At 43.8% G+C, this 16,647-nt stretch overlaps 1 protein-coding gene and 1 long non-coding RNA gene across 5 annotated transcripts in view; one reads left to right on the top strand and one right to left on the bottom strand.

The window, feature by feature from the left end:
* Window positions 1–16,647, top strand: part of TMCC3 (transmembrane and coiled-coil domain family 3) — a 94,508-nt gene that overhangs the window by 33,042 nt on the left and 44,819 nt on the right. The gene's annotated exons all lie outside the window — the stretch shown is intronic.
* On the bottom strand, window positions 5,665–16,306 carry LOC310658759. Of its 3 annotated transcripts, none has more exons than XR_014502476.1 (4): window positions 16,170–16,306; window positions 14,400–14,506; window positions 9,341–9,420; window positions 5,665–8,796 (listed from the first exon to the last, which is right to left on the bottom strand). It is a non-coding gene; the product is annotated as an uncharacterized lncRNA (long non-coding RNA). The 3 variants fall into 3 exon arrangements; XR_014502477.1 differs by having other exon boundaries at window positions 16,116–16,259; XR_014502475.1 differs by having other exon boundaries at window positions 5,665–9,420.

Here is a 16,647-nt window from a genome sequence, read left to right as displayed (position 1 = left end):
CACATCTGTTGCCTTGGGAATGGGAACTCAATAGAACGTAACTGATGTGATGCTTAGGTACCCTGGAGATTTTTTCAACTTCTCTAGATTACCCATGTAGAACTGGTGGGAGTAAGTGATGCACTTACTCCCTTGAGTCATGAACTCTTTGCACTGAGCACACACCAACAAACTGAGATTCTATGAAAGGTCAGAAAGTATAATAGTGAAGATCATAAATGGGAGACTGGAGGGGGAAGTTGACCATAAATGAATGTGTATACAAAAAGAGGAAATCCTTCATTGCAAACTGCTTCCTATACATAAATGGTGCAGAGCCTATGGCCTTCCATATGTTATTGGACTCTCCACTCCCATCAGCCCCAGTGAGCATGGTCAATAATCTGTGATGATGGGAGTTGTCGTTCCAACATCTGGAGGGTCACAGGTTCCCAATCTCTGTTATACACTGAGGAAAAACAATGTTCTATTAAGCACGCGCTTGGAACAGTGTTGGTCAGAGTTGTATATGTTAAAACCAGTAAAGCAATATGAACAAACAGTAACAAAACTCACAGCAGCCAAAATATCTGAGGGCAGTTTTAATTCCCATTGCAAAAACACGCAGTGAGCCGAGCAATATAAATCTCCAGGGGGTGTTGGGAGAGTTATATTGGATGGTTAATGTATACCTACTCAGGACACCTGTGAACTTTTCATGACTTTAAATGTACAACAGTGCATATATTATAACAATAAGCATAAACGTTAAAAACATTCACATCAGTTCCAGTTAAACATTCTTCCATCTAGTGATCCCTGGTTGACAGGGACAGTATTCATTGGCCACCGGATGCCTGGGTATATGGGAGGTTTTCAAATTCCTCCTGAAAATTAATAATTACGGGCACCGGAACACTTCACTGGGGAGGGCAATCCTCAAACGGGGAACCACCACTTTAAAGGCCCAGGAAAGGAATATTAGAGACTGGGTGGTAGTTTTCTAAAACTTGGATCCAGGGAAGACCTCATCACTCTTTCTTTCAAGGTTGTGGGTATAACTCTCTCCTGCAATGAGGCACTGACCACTCTCTTGCGCCATCCGGTCAACCTCCTCCTGCTAGATTTTATGAGCCATAATGGACCAAGAGGGCACATGGTTTGCCTCATTGCTGCAAGCATCATATCCACACCCTCAGGTTGCAACAGCTGAAACTGATTCCACTAGGTGTAATTCACTGATGCTCTAGAGACCTCCAATGAACATGAACCAATTATGGCAACAAGTTCAGCATGGATCTGAATGATTTTGCTCTCAAAGTGCTTTGCAAAGCTCTCATAATGTAGTGCATTTCACAATGATGAAAGGAAGGTTCCTTAGCAGTGCACTCACTTGACTGCCAGTGAAACTCCCAGGTGCTCTAATTGCCTTATGACATCAGAGAATGTGTTATCTAGGCAAAACTAAGTCCAAGTCCAAATACTCGACTCTAAATTTACCGATGTCATGATAAATGAGCTGCAAGTTCGTGTCATGAGTTCAGAAGGAGTTTCATTTTCAGAGAATTTCAACCAAAGCAACATAAGCTCATTTTAAAGAGTGACTTCTGTTAGGACTTACATTTCACAGAGATCATGAATCACTTTGTCTAGCTGCCGTGGGATCCAACTAATGGCTTAAAGCCAGACTAAATTAGTCAGGGTTTAGTCCCATCAAAATCATTGAGACTAAAGCATGAATAACTGGATCCAACTGAGTGTGTTTAGTTCAGAGCTTTCCAAACTGTGTGTAGTGACATGTTAGTGTGTTAACTCCAGTGTGTAGGTGTGTCGCACAAACACACCTGGAAAGGGGTTAGTTTAACCTCAAGTTTGCTAGTAAAACTGAGTTACTGTGTTGTAAAATGATGCATGTCTAAAAAATGTGTCACCAGCATGAAAAGTTTGGAAAGCTATGGTTTAGTTGGTGGGATAATAAGATAACACTTTCAAAGAATGTGTTTGGTAGGTGAAACCAAGTTTCTGTGGTCTTGGTAAGTGCTTAATGTGGCATTTGCACTGAACCCAGTAATTTGGTATTAATGTTTAAAGACTGATTATGAGTAACCACAGATGAATAAGGCCAGGTAACGTACTTAGATATTCATACTACATCTGTTCATTTAAGACACTTTATTTTAACTATGTGCACTTCACTGAAAAGACTCTTAAAATTTGTTAAGAACAGGAGGATACTTAATCCAAACTCAACAAATAAAAGAATAAGGATACATAAATTGAGCCATTTAAAAATAGATATTTAAACCTATAAGAGAAGCAGAATGGTTAAAGAACACAAAATTTTCAGGTATCATGTACTTTGATCCTTCTTGTTTTATGTCTTTAACATGCTATATGTTGGCGGTTTCTGTCAGGTTTGTTTTAAGTATGGACTTTTTTACCTCAGTACAAAGAAGTAGATAATAATCTTCAGGTGCTTTCCTATTCTGTGCTGCCTTGATAAATTTGAATGAGTTAAAATGTTTTGACTGCTGCTAGTTCATTTTGTTTGCATTTTTCTTCCACACCGATGACTTCCCAACAACCTGTGGTGCACTTGGAAATGTTCAAGAAAGTGAACATTTATGTGTATACTTCACAGAGAAACAAAGCAGCCCTTCCACTGAAAGCTGTTACCTAGCACTTGGATCTGCATAGTGACTTTGTCAATATAAGACGTGTAACCGTGCAAGCTGTGTTAAAGGAGTGAGGGAGGGTGTGGTGCATGGCTTTTGTCCTGTCCCGAGCCTCTCTGTGGATGACTAAACTCCTTTCTAAGTGACAGAGTTTCCTCAGTATCAATATGCCTTTTTAAAAATCCACCTTTCTCTTCTGTCTGCTTCCCTTTCCTTTGATTGGAGATAGGGTTGCCAAATGCAAGAGAGGACAGGACTCCTGCATCTTTAATCGTTGTGTAGCAGAGAGAATTTCAGCAAGAGTAGCTTCCATGATAAGCTACTCTGGAGCAGTTCTTGCAAGGGAGAGGGCTCAACAGAGGAGGGAATCAGGTAAGGGGAGGGAGGACAGGAAGGGAAAGTACCATTTGTGTAGGTGGAAGTCCATTGCCACAAGTGGGATCCCACCATTGGATGTCAATCTAAATACATCTTTTTATAGCTCCAGGAGGTGTACCAGCTGCTACATTTCATGGAGAAAACAGCTCTGGCCACTGCCACATATGCTTTAGTTAGATTTGGTTATGCACATGCAAGGGGCTGCCTTTCAGGAATGTTTGGAAACTACAGTACACTACAGTTGTGCATAATGCTGTAGCCAGGGCTTTGTTATTTGGAGCATATTTTACCAGTACTGTTAGGTCTGTATTGGACTTTGGTATATTTTCAAGCTTATAACCTTTAAAAAGTCCTATAGAGCTTGGGCCCAGAGTATTTAATAACAATCTGCTTCTGGCTGATTCTGCCTGCCTAGTGGGCTCATTGCAAGCTGTCCCATAAAACTTCCCCTGCAGTTTTATATATACAGTGGTACCTCAGGTTACATATGCTTCAGGTTACATACGCTTCAGGTTACAGACTCCGCTAACCCAGAAATAGTGCTTCAGGTTAAGAACTTTGCTTCAGGATGAGAACAGAAATCGGGCTCCGGCGGCCCGGCAGCAGCAGGAGCCCCATTAGCTAAAGTGGTGCTTCAGGTTAAGAACATTTTCAGGTTAAGAACGGACCTCTGGAATGAATTAAGTACTTAACCTGAGGTATGACTGTATAGGAATAGGTTCATATGGTAGTTGTTGAGCTTTTTTTTACAAAAATGCCAAAAAAATAACCCCGTGATTTTTTGACGTCAATTCGAAATCCTGGTAATGTCCAGGAAAATCCGGACTTATGGCAGCCCTCTCATATGGAGACAGATGATACTTCAAGGAATTTGAATTGGGCTAGCAATTTCAAATACACACCAATGGCCTATTTATTCAATCTCTCCCTACCTATATACACTTAGGAGCAACATCTGCACCAGCCATGTCATAGGAACATAGAAAGCTGCCTTATATTGAGTCAGATCAATGGTTCATCTAGCTTAGTATTGTCAATAACGGCCGGCAGCAACTTTCCAGGGTTTCAGGTAAGGGACATTTCCACATCTATCTGGAAATGCCCGAGTTGAACCTGGGAACTTTTGCATGCAAAGCATCTCTCTACAACTGTCACCATGACAGAAGAGACAATATGGTGTAATGCAGCTGCCAAATATAGCAGCACACTCCAGCCCATGTGTACAGGTGCCCACAGGTAGACTATAGCTCAGAAAATACGTCATGCAACTCAAGGCTGTCTCTGTCTGGTTCCATGTTGTGAACCCTTAAAGCTCACAAGGGGGAGTTCTGAGACTCCACTTCCCAACTGGTTGGGCAGGGGACATTAAAATACTGCAAATGATTGTTAGTTGAATGCATTTAGGTTTTTAGTACTGCTTTATCTATAGTAGATATACTATGGTGGCCTAATTTAAACTAATTTGGGACTTTTCTGAAGTTCAAAACAGAAAAGTGACATTTCAAAACTTTTACTTGGAATAAAATTATTGTCTAAATCAAATGGGGTTGATTATATTTCAGTGTAAATGTGTTTCAGGCAGAAATATAATGAGTATGTTTCTGAAATCATCTGTTGAATCAGACATGTGATGTTACATAGGGTAAGAACTAGCAAGAAACTTTAACCAACAGCAATTCATGACAGTTTCCTCGACAATGGTTTTATTTCTGCTACTGCAGAATATGTAATCTAATATTGTTTTGCATTTCATATCCATGTCCCCAAAATGTCATAATCTGACCACTGTTGATAGCTGACTTGTGTCATAGTTCTATCATAACTGTAGAAGAAAAATGTAGTTTAATATCTGAGAGAGGGAACACAATTCTTTGGATGGTTAAGATTTACAAGAGAAAATCTGTAAGTGGTCTGTCTTATAAGAAAACTAGGCTTTATGTCTTGTGTCATTCTGATTTTCTTGCTTGACTGAATTTTGCTATTATTTATCACATGTATAGCGCTTGGTCTCCAATGCATGACATAACTATCATCATTCTCATTTCAAAGAGATATCTCTGTATGTGTGAAAGAGAGAGAGAGAAAAAAATGTTGAGGAGCTCATTGGTTAAGATTTGAAACAACACTATCTATTTCAAGTCCTGTTCTTCATATACTAAAAACATTTGGCTTACACAGATTTCTATTATTGAAAGGAAAATAATGGGAGCATCAATTATTGCTGTCAGTCTTTTGTACTCTGCAAAATACTAACATCTACAGTCTGAAAATTGCATAACTGAGTGCAGAATTACAACACGAGGTGTGTTGCAAAGTGTCTGTATGTTGACACATTCTCAAATTTATCAATGGATGTGCATCTTTGTTCCTCTACAAATCATCTACAGGGTGACTTCATCGCTCAGAAAATCTTTGTAAGTAAAATATTACAGATTGAATATCTAGGATTTTCAGTAGTTAATCATTGCAATACTTCTTTTCAGGAATTATTATCAGAATTATAACTATGATTCAGTTTTTCATCATGTAGCAATGAGTGACAGAAAAACTGTTGCCCTTTTCATGCTGAAAGAACATATTGGCTCCCCCCCTCCCCTAAATATTAGTCACATGCAACAAATACATACTCTCAGACAGGAAAAATGAATTTATTATATTTAAGTTATAAAAGCTGGGGGAGGCAAAGTTTCTAAATCCAGCTAAGTCATTGTTGTTGTTGTTTAGTCGTGTCCGACTCTTCGTGACCCCATGGACCATAGCATGCCAGGCACTCCTGTCTTCCACTGCCTCCCACAGTTTGGTCAAACTCATGCTGGTAGCTTCGAGAACACTGTACTGTCCAATCATCTCGTCCTCTGTTGTCCCCTTCTCCTTGTGCCCTCCATCTTACCCAGCATCAGGGTCTTTTCCAGGGAGTCTTCTCTTCTCATGAGGTGGCCGAAGTATTGGAGCCTCAGCTTCACGATCTGTCCTTCCAGTGAGCACTCAGAGCTGATTTCCTTAAGAATGGATATGTTTGATCTTCTTGCAGTCCATGGGACTCTCAAGAGTCTCCTCCAGCACCATAATTCAGAAACATCAGTTCTTTGGCGATCAGCCTTCTTTATGGTCCAGCTAAGTCATAGATGCTATATTTATGGGAAGTATGGATATGATAAAATTATTCCCAACACAGTTTACAAGAACCAAGTCTAAACAGGTGGCAGAGAGCAAGCAACGTAAATTTCATTGACATTCTAGTAGTGTATAGTCAGTTTTAAGACATTTTTAAACCTAAAATATTATGTTAATGATACAAACTCTGCTTTTTGTCAAAACAATGCATTTCTCAAAGAGTCAAGACTGCTTGAGGGGAAAGTAGCTATGAGGTCAATAACATTAAATTAGCAGGAATCTTGAGATTCCTTTCAAGGGCTGGGCAGATGTTCCTGTTTCTAGAATATTGAGATGTCTGCTTAGGTACTGTGAAAAACTGAGAAAGAAATGTCCTTGCATAAAAGAGTAAAAACATAATTGGCCTGTTAATTAATTAGTCTGTTGGTTATTCCATTCAGTTGATCCCAGTGATAAAACTGCAAACATTTTTAGAAAATGAAGAACTCCTGAATACTTCTATTGCCAATTTCAGTTGATGCTGGAGCATTTTAAAAGGGCATTGACATAAATGCAGCAGTGTTGGGTATTGTAGACACTAAGGATATGTAATTCAGTAGTTAATAGCCTTTTAAATATGTTTTGAACTTGATGCTTTTGGTAAGTTGTTCCTGAATTATTACAGTGTAACAGTAAATTGCTAACGCTGTGTCTCTCTATAATTCAGCAATTCATCAGTGCAATATGAACAAGGCTTCTATAGAAATCCAATAGACACAACTGGAATTTTTTTTTAAAAAAAGCAAATGATCTTGGTTACAGAAATGTAGAATTGTAGCAGTTTCATCTGACTTGAAAAGCTCATTTAGACCTATGCAGGCAAAGTCGAGAGCTCCCTCGGCAGTAATTGTAAAATGGGACATGGACTTTGCATTTATGAGAATCAGTAGCTGATGATGGCCTCAGTTCATTTAAACTCCAAATGTATGTAGCATGAAATAGATTGTCTGCTGTTTTCCATTTAAGTATTCATTGAATGTTTGGGCCACAAAATAAACTATGATTGGAAACTAAACCCTTATTAAATGCAATGAACACACATTCATAATTTCTGTGTTAGGAGATTTAGAGAGACACCTCCAATACACCTTTGGGCTTTAGCAGTTTAAGGGCTTTAAGTAATGTACAGCATGCAGATATTTCCTCTATGACTATTCCTTTTTAAATAGGCTATTACACAAGACTACTTAATGCATCATTACCCATTCTATTACCCTGTTACATAGGTTACATAGTTACAGAACTGTGATTTTCTAATTTCAAAGGAGGATTTGCATAATGTGGAGCAAGCCAGGGAAAATCACTTGCAGAAAAATGGGCTATGCACACATTATCTAAAGGCCATGATTTTATCCAGTTTTGACTAATGGTTTTAACATGCTAAATGGCTGGTTTTAGGACTGATCCCAAGGTTGTAAAATAAATGTGTAGTGGTACATAGGAGACACCAATTCCCTTCACAGAGCTACAATTCACAGAGTGGTTTAACAGTCAATCCCTCTTCACAGGGAATGGTAGCTCTGTGAGAAGTGTAGGAGTCTCCTAACAACTCTCATCACCCTTAGCAAACTACAGCTTCCAGAATTCTTTGGGGGAAGCCACAACTGTTTATAGTAGTACAGTGGTACCTCGGGTTAAGAACTTAATTCGTTCCAGAGGTCCGTTCTTAACCTGAAACTGTTCTTAACCTGAGGTACCACTTTAGCTAACGGGGCCTCCTGCTGCCGCTGTGCCGCCGCAGCGTGATTTCTGTTTTCATCCTGAAGCAAAGTTCTTAACCCGAGGTACTATTTCTGGGTTAGCGGAGTCTGTAGTCTGAAGCGTCTGTAACCTGAAGCACCTGTAACCCGAGGTACCACTGTATCATAGAGCTTTTAAATGTATGGTGTGAATGTTGCCTAAGTCAAAGAATATCCAACATAAAGAATCATATACTGCTGTCCTGTTTACCCCAGTCTTTACTTTCCTGCCATGGGCAAGTTTTAAATTGTAGTCTCTTCTAGGCAGAGACCCGTCCTCACTATGTGCACACTATAAATAATATAAATTATGTATTTTGTGTATTTTTATGTTGTGAAACACCCTCAGATCTAATGGGTATAGGGTGGTATACAAATCTAAAAAACAACAACAAACGTATGAATCCAAACTTGAAGAACTTCTTTTATTCTCTGCTTAGCTTTTACTTTCTATACATAGGTGAGAAAAGTAAATCCAGATTCATAAATATAATGCAAGCCAGTTACTTTCAGCTTATGATTACTTTCGGTTATTAGGGGAAATAGCAAATGGTTTCAACTACCTGAGTAAGTTTATGTAGTGTACCACAACAGTTGGTGTGGTTTTGTGTCTGTTGTATTAGACTGAGAGATGCATTTGCCTTAGCAGTTGGAATACCTCATTTAATGAGATCGTGAAAGGATGACAGTTACTTGGAGTGTTCATTGATAGTGTTCTTGTGAAATACAGCATGTCCTGTGTCACACAGCCATGCCGCTCATTCCTTGGCTGATAGAGAACTGGCACTGATAATTGCTGCAGCTTATTGCTATTTACATGGCAGGCCAAATAGCATTTGGTTGAAAGTTACTTTCCTTGTGATCATAGCGTACTGGAAAATGAGAAAAGCATGGACAGTCAACCCTTTGTGATTTCCTGCATAGTGGCTATTATCTGTCGTACAAGGTCAAACTGATAAGGTCTGAAATGCTTTTTCTGTCAACAACTGAGAGCTCATACAATAATAAGAACCCTTAGTTGTGATGCAATGCTTCATAGCCAGAGCTCTTCTACCTCGTCAGCTTCCAACACCACCTCCCCCCAATCTGCTCGCTCTTCTCCCTCTGACCACTCATTGTTGTCCCACTACCAATCCCCTGGCTCTGAGCCTTCTTCCACTGGGGGTTCCCCAGCTTGTGCCTCGCACTACTCCTCTGAATCCAGCCAGCCCATGACACCAGACAGGGTGCTGGTCCACCAGCTGAAGCTGCTGGAAGACACTCCATGCCACCAAGGCCACCTGAGCCTCAAGTGACAGCAGTGGATCTAGAAGTACCTTCTAGCTGCATACTCGCTTCTTTAGAGGGATTTGTAACTCCATCAAGTCCTACCCATCTGGTCTAAGGAACCACCCACTAACAGTGCCTCAGTCTTACCTGGATTGAGCTTTGGTTTATTGGCTCTCATCCAGCCCATTGCCAAGGCGAGACAACAGTCCAGTACATCCACTGCCACACTTGCAGATGTAAAGGAAAAGTAGAGCTGTGTGTTAACAGAATACTGCTGCTAACCTTCTCCAAAACTCCCAGTGACCCCACTCAGTGGTTTCATGTAGATGTTAAACAGCAGGGGATAAAATAGAACCCTGAGGAACCCCACATTAAAGGTTCCATGGAACTGAAGAGCACGCCCCAAGCACCACTCTCTGGAAACAACCACCCAAGTGGGACTGAAACTGCCGCAAATCAGTGTCACCCACCCCTAAAGCAAAGAGATGGTCCAGAGGATATCGTGGTTGATGGTATGAAAAGCCACTGAGAGGTCAAGGAGAATGAACAAGAACATGTCCGTCCGTCCCCCCTGACAGAAGTCATCATACAGGGTGATCAAAGCAGTTTCTGTGCTAAAACCCAGCTTAAACCCTGATTGAAATGAATCTAGAAAACCTTGCCCAAGATAGGGATATTGGTAACTGGCCAGTATAATTACTTAGATTTTCCGAATCCAGGGAGGGGTTGTTGAGGAGTTTTACCATTGCCTGCTTGAAGCAGGCAGGGACCACTCTCTCTCACAAGGAAGCATTAATCATCTTTGTGGCCCAGCCAGCTGCTCCTTGCCTGCTAGTTTTTATCAGCCAAGGGGGCAAGCAGCTGCCTTGACCAATTCAAGCACCTTGTCTGCATCCTCAAGCCTTACTAACTGAAACTCACCCAACATAACAGGACTAGACATCTAGTTTTGTGCAAAGTGCATACATTTGGCAGCTTCTGATCAAGTTCAGATGCCATCCTTCACTGGTAGCAAACTAAGGCTTGCTTCTTCCAAAAACCACAACAGATAAGGTAGTGAGCCTCTGTCTGAACTGTACTACCTCAAACTGCAGATGGGAGTACCGTATTTTTCGCCCTATAAGACGCACTTTTCCCCCTCCAAAAATGAAGGGGAAATGTGTGTGCGTCTTATGGGGCGAATGCAGGCCCCTTGGCTTCAGCGATAGCAACGCGAAGCCTCCAAAGCCTGTGCTCTGGAGGCTATGCGTTGCTTCCGCTGGAGCCAGGAGAGTCTGCTCTTTGAGGCTGGCGGTGGGGGAAAGCAGCGCCTCCTCCATCGCCAGCCCCAGAGGATGGGGGGCAGCGGGAAGGCGCGCGACGCCTTCCCGCTACCCTCCAACCCGGCTTGGAGGCTGGCGGGGGGGAAAGGAGCGCTTCCCCCATCGTCAGCCCCAGAGGATGGGGGGCAGCAGGAAGGCGCGCGACGCCTTCCCGCTACCCTCCAACCCGGCTTGGAGGCTGGCGGGGGGGGGGGAAGGAGCGCTTCCCCCATCGTCAGCCCCAGAGGATGGGGGGCAGCAGGAAGGCGCGCGACGCCTTCCCGCTACCCTCCAACCCGGCTTGGAGGCTGGCGGGGGGGAAAGGAGCGCCTCCCCCATCGTCAGCCCCAGAGGATGGGGGGCAGCAGGAAGGCGCGCGACGCCTTCCCGCTACCCTCCAACCCGGCTTGGAGGCTGGCGGGGGGAAAGGAGCGCTTCCCCCGTCATCAGCCCCAGACGATGGGGGGCAGCAGGAAGGCGCGCGACGCCTTCCTGCTACCCTCCAACCCGGCTTGGAGGCTGGCGGGGGGGAAAGGAGCGCTTCCCCCATCGTCAGCCCCAGAGGATGGGGGGCAGCAGGAAGGCGCGCAACGCCTTCCTGCTACTCTCCATCCCGGCATTGAGGCTGGTGGGGGGAAAGCAGCGCTTCCCCCCTCGCCAGCCCCAAAGGATGGGGGGCATCAGGAAGGCGCGCAACGCCTTCCTGCTACTCTCCAACCCGGCTTGGAGGCTGGCGGGGGGGAAAGGAGCGCTTCCCCCGTCGTCAGCCCCAGAGGATGGGGGGAAGCAGGAAGGCGCGCGACGCCTTCCCGCTACCCTCCAATCCTCCTGTGGGCTTTTGCGGGAGATGGGGGAATTCCCCCACCTCCCACAAAAGCAGGCAAAAGCTGCGCGCTCTTTAAAGGGGCTCCGTGGCTTCTGCTGGCTTTTCTAGGAGGTGGGGGAATTCCCCCACTCGCAGAAAAGCCCGCAAGAGCCGCGCGCCCCTCTTGGGGGCTTTTCCCCAAGGAGGGAGAAGGGACTGACTGGCTGAGTCCGTCCCTTCTCCCTCCTGTGGGCTTTTGCGGGAGATGGGGGAATTCCCCCACCTCCCGCAAAAGGAGGCAAAAGCCGCACTCTCTTTAAAGGGGCTCCCTGGCTTCTGCTGCCTTTTCTAGGAGGTGGGGGAATTCCCCCACCTCGTAGAAAAGCCAGCAGGAGCCACGAACCCTTTGAAGAGCGCGCCGCTCTTGGGGGCTTTTCCCGAGGAGGGAGAAGGGACTGACTGGCCATTTCAGTCCCTTTTCCCTCCTGGTCGAAAAGCCCACAGGAGTCGCGCACGGCTCCTGTGGGCTTTTGGGGGAGGTGGGGGAATTCCTCCACCTCCCGCAAAAGCAGGGAGAAGGTCTTGGAGTAGCGCACAGGCTGCGTGCATCCTGTCCGCTTCTCCCAGAGCTGCGGGGGGGGAAATCATATTTTTTTCCTTGATTTCCCCCCCTGAAAACTAGGTGCGTCCTATGGGCCGGTGCGTCCAATAGGGCGAAAAATACGGTACATGATTAAATGATCCTTCATACAAAAAATTCCCTGTGGATTAAATGTAAATTGGAGAAGGAGAATTCAGTCATGTGAGTTCATGGCTGCACAGTCTGGACCTAGGTTTACCGCCTCAACAGCTGTTTGTGGAAATAGGCCTAAAGTTTCTATGAACCAGGTTGCACTCATTACAGAGGGTAATTCTGCTATCTATCCACAAGCATATGCACTGAAATGGTAATAATTTTCTGAAAGGAGAAGACAATTGATATTATATACATAGTTATACATACAGATGGGAAACTGCCCTGTGAGCTATCTTTCTTCTTTATGCTATCAATGTTTCCACACAGCTTGCTTGATATTTTGATTCTGCACAATTAACTGCTGACTGTGGTATTTCCTATGCATAGAATGGTTAGTAAACCATGCAAGCAATTATGGGAATATTTCAAAATCTGAATTAAACCCCTTGAGCATCTGCAGGTGCAATATAGATATGCATGTCTCATGGGTGCTGTTACTTGAAGCTTGAAAACAAAGTTGTATAGTGCACCATGTTTGCTTCTGCTTACAATTTGAACATGCTGCAGCCTTGATCATACCAGCTAGTTTGCAAAGGGTACTTAATGTGGATAACACTGTTGCATTTACAGAAGGATTGAACCAAATGTCCTTCAGATTATTATTAGACAATTCTGTGCAGGTGCCCAGCATGCATGCATCACAATAACCGTTATGAATAGATAGAATTCAGATTGTGTTTGTGAATTTGAACTCCTGATCCCCACATTTCTGGTCATCCTACAAACATAAGAAGAGCTTTACAAGATCAGAACAAATGCCCATCTATTTCTCAGAGTAGCCAGCCAGATGCCTGTGGGAGGCTTGCAAGCAGGACATGAGCACAACAGGGCTCTCCTGCTCCTGTTGCCCAGCAACTGGCATTCAGATTTCAGCAGTGTACCACCTCTGATACTAGACGTAGTATCTTGGCATCGTGACTACATAGACATCGATCCGTTTAATCCCCTTTTCATAGAATCATAGAATTGTAGAGTTGGAAGGTATCCTGAGGGTCATCTAGTCCAACTCCCTGCAGTGCAGGAATCTCAACACGCGGTCCTCCATCCAATTTGAAACCATACCGGACCCTGCTTAGCTTTGCACATGTGCTAGCAGTTTTACTGCTACACCACTTACAGCTACTCAAGTTGACATCCATTACTGCTACATCTTGTGGGTGGTGACTTCCATAGTTAAACTCAGTGCTATGTGAAGATGTACTTTGTTTTGTTTGTTCTGAATCCTCCAATAGTCAGCTTAACTGGATGAGCCTGGTTCTGCTATTATGAAGAAGAAGAAGAGTTTGGATTTGATATCCCGCCTTTCACTCCCTTTAAGGAGTCTCAAAGCGGCTAACATTCTCCTTTTCCTTCCTCCCCCACAACAAACACTCTGTGAGGTGAGTGAGGCTGAGAGACTTCAGAGAAGTGTGACTGGCCCAAGGTCACCCAGCAGCTGCATGTGGAGGAGGGGAGACGTGAACCCGGTTCCCCAGATTACGAGACTACCGCTCTTAACCACTACACCACACTGGTTCTATTGTGAGAGAGGGAGGAAACCTCTAATTTCTTTTCTCCACTCAGTGCATAATTTTATGTCTCACTAGTACTCCTTACTTAAGTCTTTTATAAATGAAAAAGTCCCTAATGTTGCAAAAATGTCCTCATCAAGGAACTGACCCCATTTAGGTCAGTGCTACTCAAAGGCAACACCATCCCAACCCAGGTTGGATGGTGCACTTCAGGGACCAAACATGATACCAGTGTTTGGCATATTGTGTGGGGGTTTGCTAGTCCACCATCTCAGATAGCTTGAGAAGCACTTATTCAAGTCACCCTGTTCCAGTTGTACAGTATCCTGTTTAAGGTACAGTGGTACCTCAGGTTACATACGCTTCAGGTTACATATGCTTCAGGTTACAGACTCCGCTAACCCAGAAATATTACTTTGGGTTAAGAACTTTGCTTCAAGATGAGAACAGAAATCATGCCCCGGCGGCGCGGTGGCAGCGGGAGGCCCCCATTAGCTAAAGTAGTGCTTCAGGTTAAGAACAGTTTCAGGTTAAGAACGGACCTGCAGAACGAATTAAGTTCTTAACCCGAGGTACCACTGTATAGAGACCAGTTCCTGTGATAAACAGAGTATAAGTTATATGTTGCATTCAGCTTCTTGCCCTATCATAGAGTTTGAAGGGACCATGAATGTCATCCAAACCAACCCCTGCAATGCAGGGATTTTTTACCCAATGTTAGGCTTGAACCCACAACCCTGAGATTAAGAGTCTCATGCTCAACCAACTGAGCTATCCCAATTTCATAGTCTACCTGTTGTTGTTTCAAGGTGAATAGACTCCATCCCTGGCAAGGAAGTTTTCTTAGGAACCAAAGAAAGCATTCTTCTCAGTCCCATTCATACTCCTTGGGTAAGGCGGCTGCATGATAAGAGGAAAGGAAAGGGAGATTAGTGGGCTTCTCTGCACGTCAGCCTCTGTGTAATAGTCCCAATAAACATTTTTAGAGTAGGTAGTTTAGAGAGTAAGGTGCCACCCATCTTTTGAACCATTATAAATTACATCCTATTTTTATACATTTTTGTAGAATCTCAGACAGTGAAGCAAAGCTATAAGTAGGGTTTCTTGAAAATTGCTTTTCCTTTCATGTTATCTTATACTACCACAACGGCATCAGAAAATCACTGTATGGTTCTCTTTTCAAAATGCATAATGACTGAAATATCATCTGGGGAGCACAGATAGATTTTGAAGAGAAGGAGATGAAAAAGTGACGATAGGAGGGCATTGCTGCCCAGCACAATGCCTTTCCATTTCAAGAACGCTAATTGAGCCACATGGTCTGGCAGTTTTTGAGAAAAACAGGAAAGCTGTCTTGTATTAGACTTTTGTACTAGATGGAAGAAATGGGGAGCAGGGAGAGAATAAAATAAAAGCACAAACTTAGATTGCTCAGCTTGACCTCATGAGTGGTTTTCTTCTACTCATCAATCAACTTAGACAGCCGTTGCTCATGATTTATGAAATATTCACTGCACCAGAGAGAATATTGTAGGATAAATCCTTAAAACATCTGCTTTTTGTTTAGCTTATATAAAAAAATTGAGTCTCAGTTACTTTGTAGCATATATGTAATTAGCTTAGGGAATTCAGTACCATTAACTTTTGTATAGGATTGGACAGATTCCCAGGAATGAATACAACTATCCCTCGCTCTCTGCTGTGATAGCTAGTGGCCATCACCAGGTCTTATGGTAAGGGTTCCATACATTAATTGTGTTTTTTGATGAATAATTACTCTCTTTTGTCTGTTGTTCTTCTGGGTTGCTTTGAGTCCTAAGGAGGGAGTTGGTGGTGTAAATATATTCACTTTCTCCCCACCATGCCTCAACCTAAATATTAATATAGCTCAGGTGTCAGTCCTTAGGTCGATAAAGTATTAGCTGGAATTGGACTCCACAGTCACTTATGGACACACTGTTAAGACCATATTCATGGAAGACAATCTTACTCGGCTATGAGTGATCGCTAAAGAAGAGCAGGTAGGGGGGAGGAACCCAAAGATTTGTAGTATTTTTTTAAAGGAAAAAACCCCTCTAAATGAACCCAGGGTGCTGCCCGTGTAGACAGTCTTGAGTTAGATGAATCCAAGGGCCTTACTCAGTATGGCAGCCGTCTATGTTCCTAATGTGTTCTGTGCATGCTCCGTGATCATGGGATGCTGGCTGACAGATGGAGCAGAAATGGGGTGGCAGGAAAGCTTAAAAAACGAGCACTCCACACTACAATATCTTAGTTGTGATTTCATAAACATCAGGCCCCCTCACCCTAGTTACCTCCCCATCCCAATTTAGAAAGTCCCAAACATTTGGTCCCTCCTTATAAAGAAGAGGTGTTCCAGTCCCACTGATCAGTTTGGCCTGCTCCTTTCTGCCATTTCTCCAACTATCCTTTTTTTTAAAAAAAAAAAACAGGGCAGCTGGACCTGTGCCGCCCCCCCCCCCAAATTAACTGGACAGTTTCCACTCACACTTTACAAGCAGCCCTGCTCAAATCAGATTTGATTACCGATTGATATTTGTACATGGTATCAAGGAAAGGAGTTTTCCCATCTGGATCCTGAAGAGTCCCGCGTTTCCATTACAGCATTTTGCCTTACTGATAACTTTCGCTAGCAAAGCGTTAAATTTCCTGTTGTTTTTTGTGTGCGTGTGTGTGCGCGCGCGCGCACGTTTCCTTTGGCTTGATTGCCAAACTAAGAGGTTCCACGCATTTCCATGCGCCCCCAGCCCCAGCGACTCTTTAAAAAAAATTATTACAATTCGTGGTCTCCTGGGATGTGCGGGTGGGAGTGGAGCAGCAACCTGTGCTTCGAGCCCAGGGGGGCGGCGCGGTTGGGGGTTTCGGTTTAGCTCACAGCGCCCAAGCGGCCCCCTGCCTTTCGCCTTCCGCGGGAGGGCGCGTCTGTCTCTGGCGATGTTTCTTTGGCGTAGACGCCGCTCGTTTCCTCCTGAGCGCTTTTCAGGAAGGCGCGCCGCGAGACGGCGGAAGGCTGGAGGGCG

The sequence above is a fragment of the Podarcis tiliguerta genome (assembly GCF_965153285.1).
Source record: "Podarcis tiliguerta genome assembly, chromosome: 10".
NCBI classification, from domain to species: domain Eukaryota; kingdom Metazoa; phylum Chordata; class Lepidosauria; order Squamata; family Lacertidae; genus Podarcis; species Podarcis tiliguerta.
This window is presented reverse-complemented; position numbering and strand designations above follow the sequence as displayed.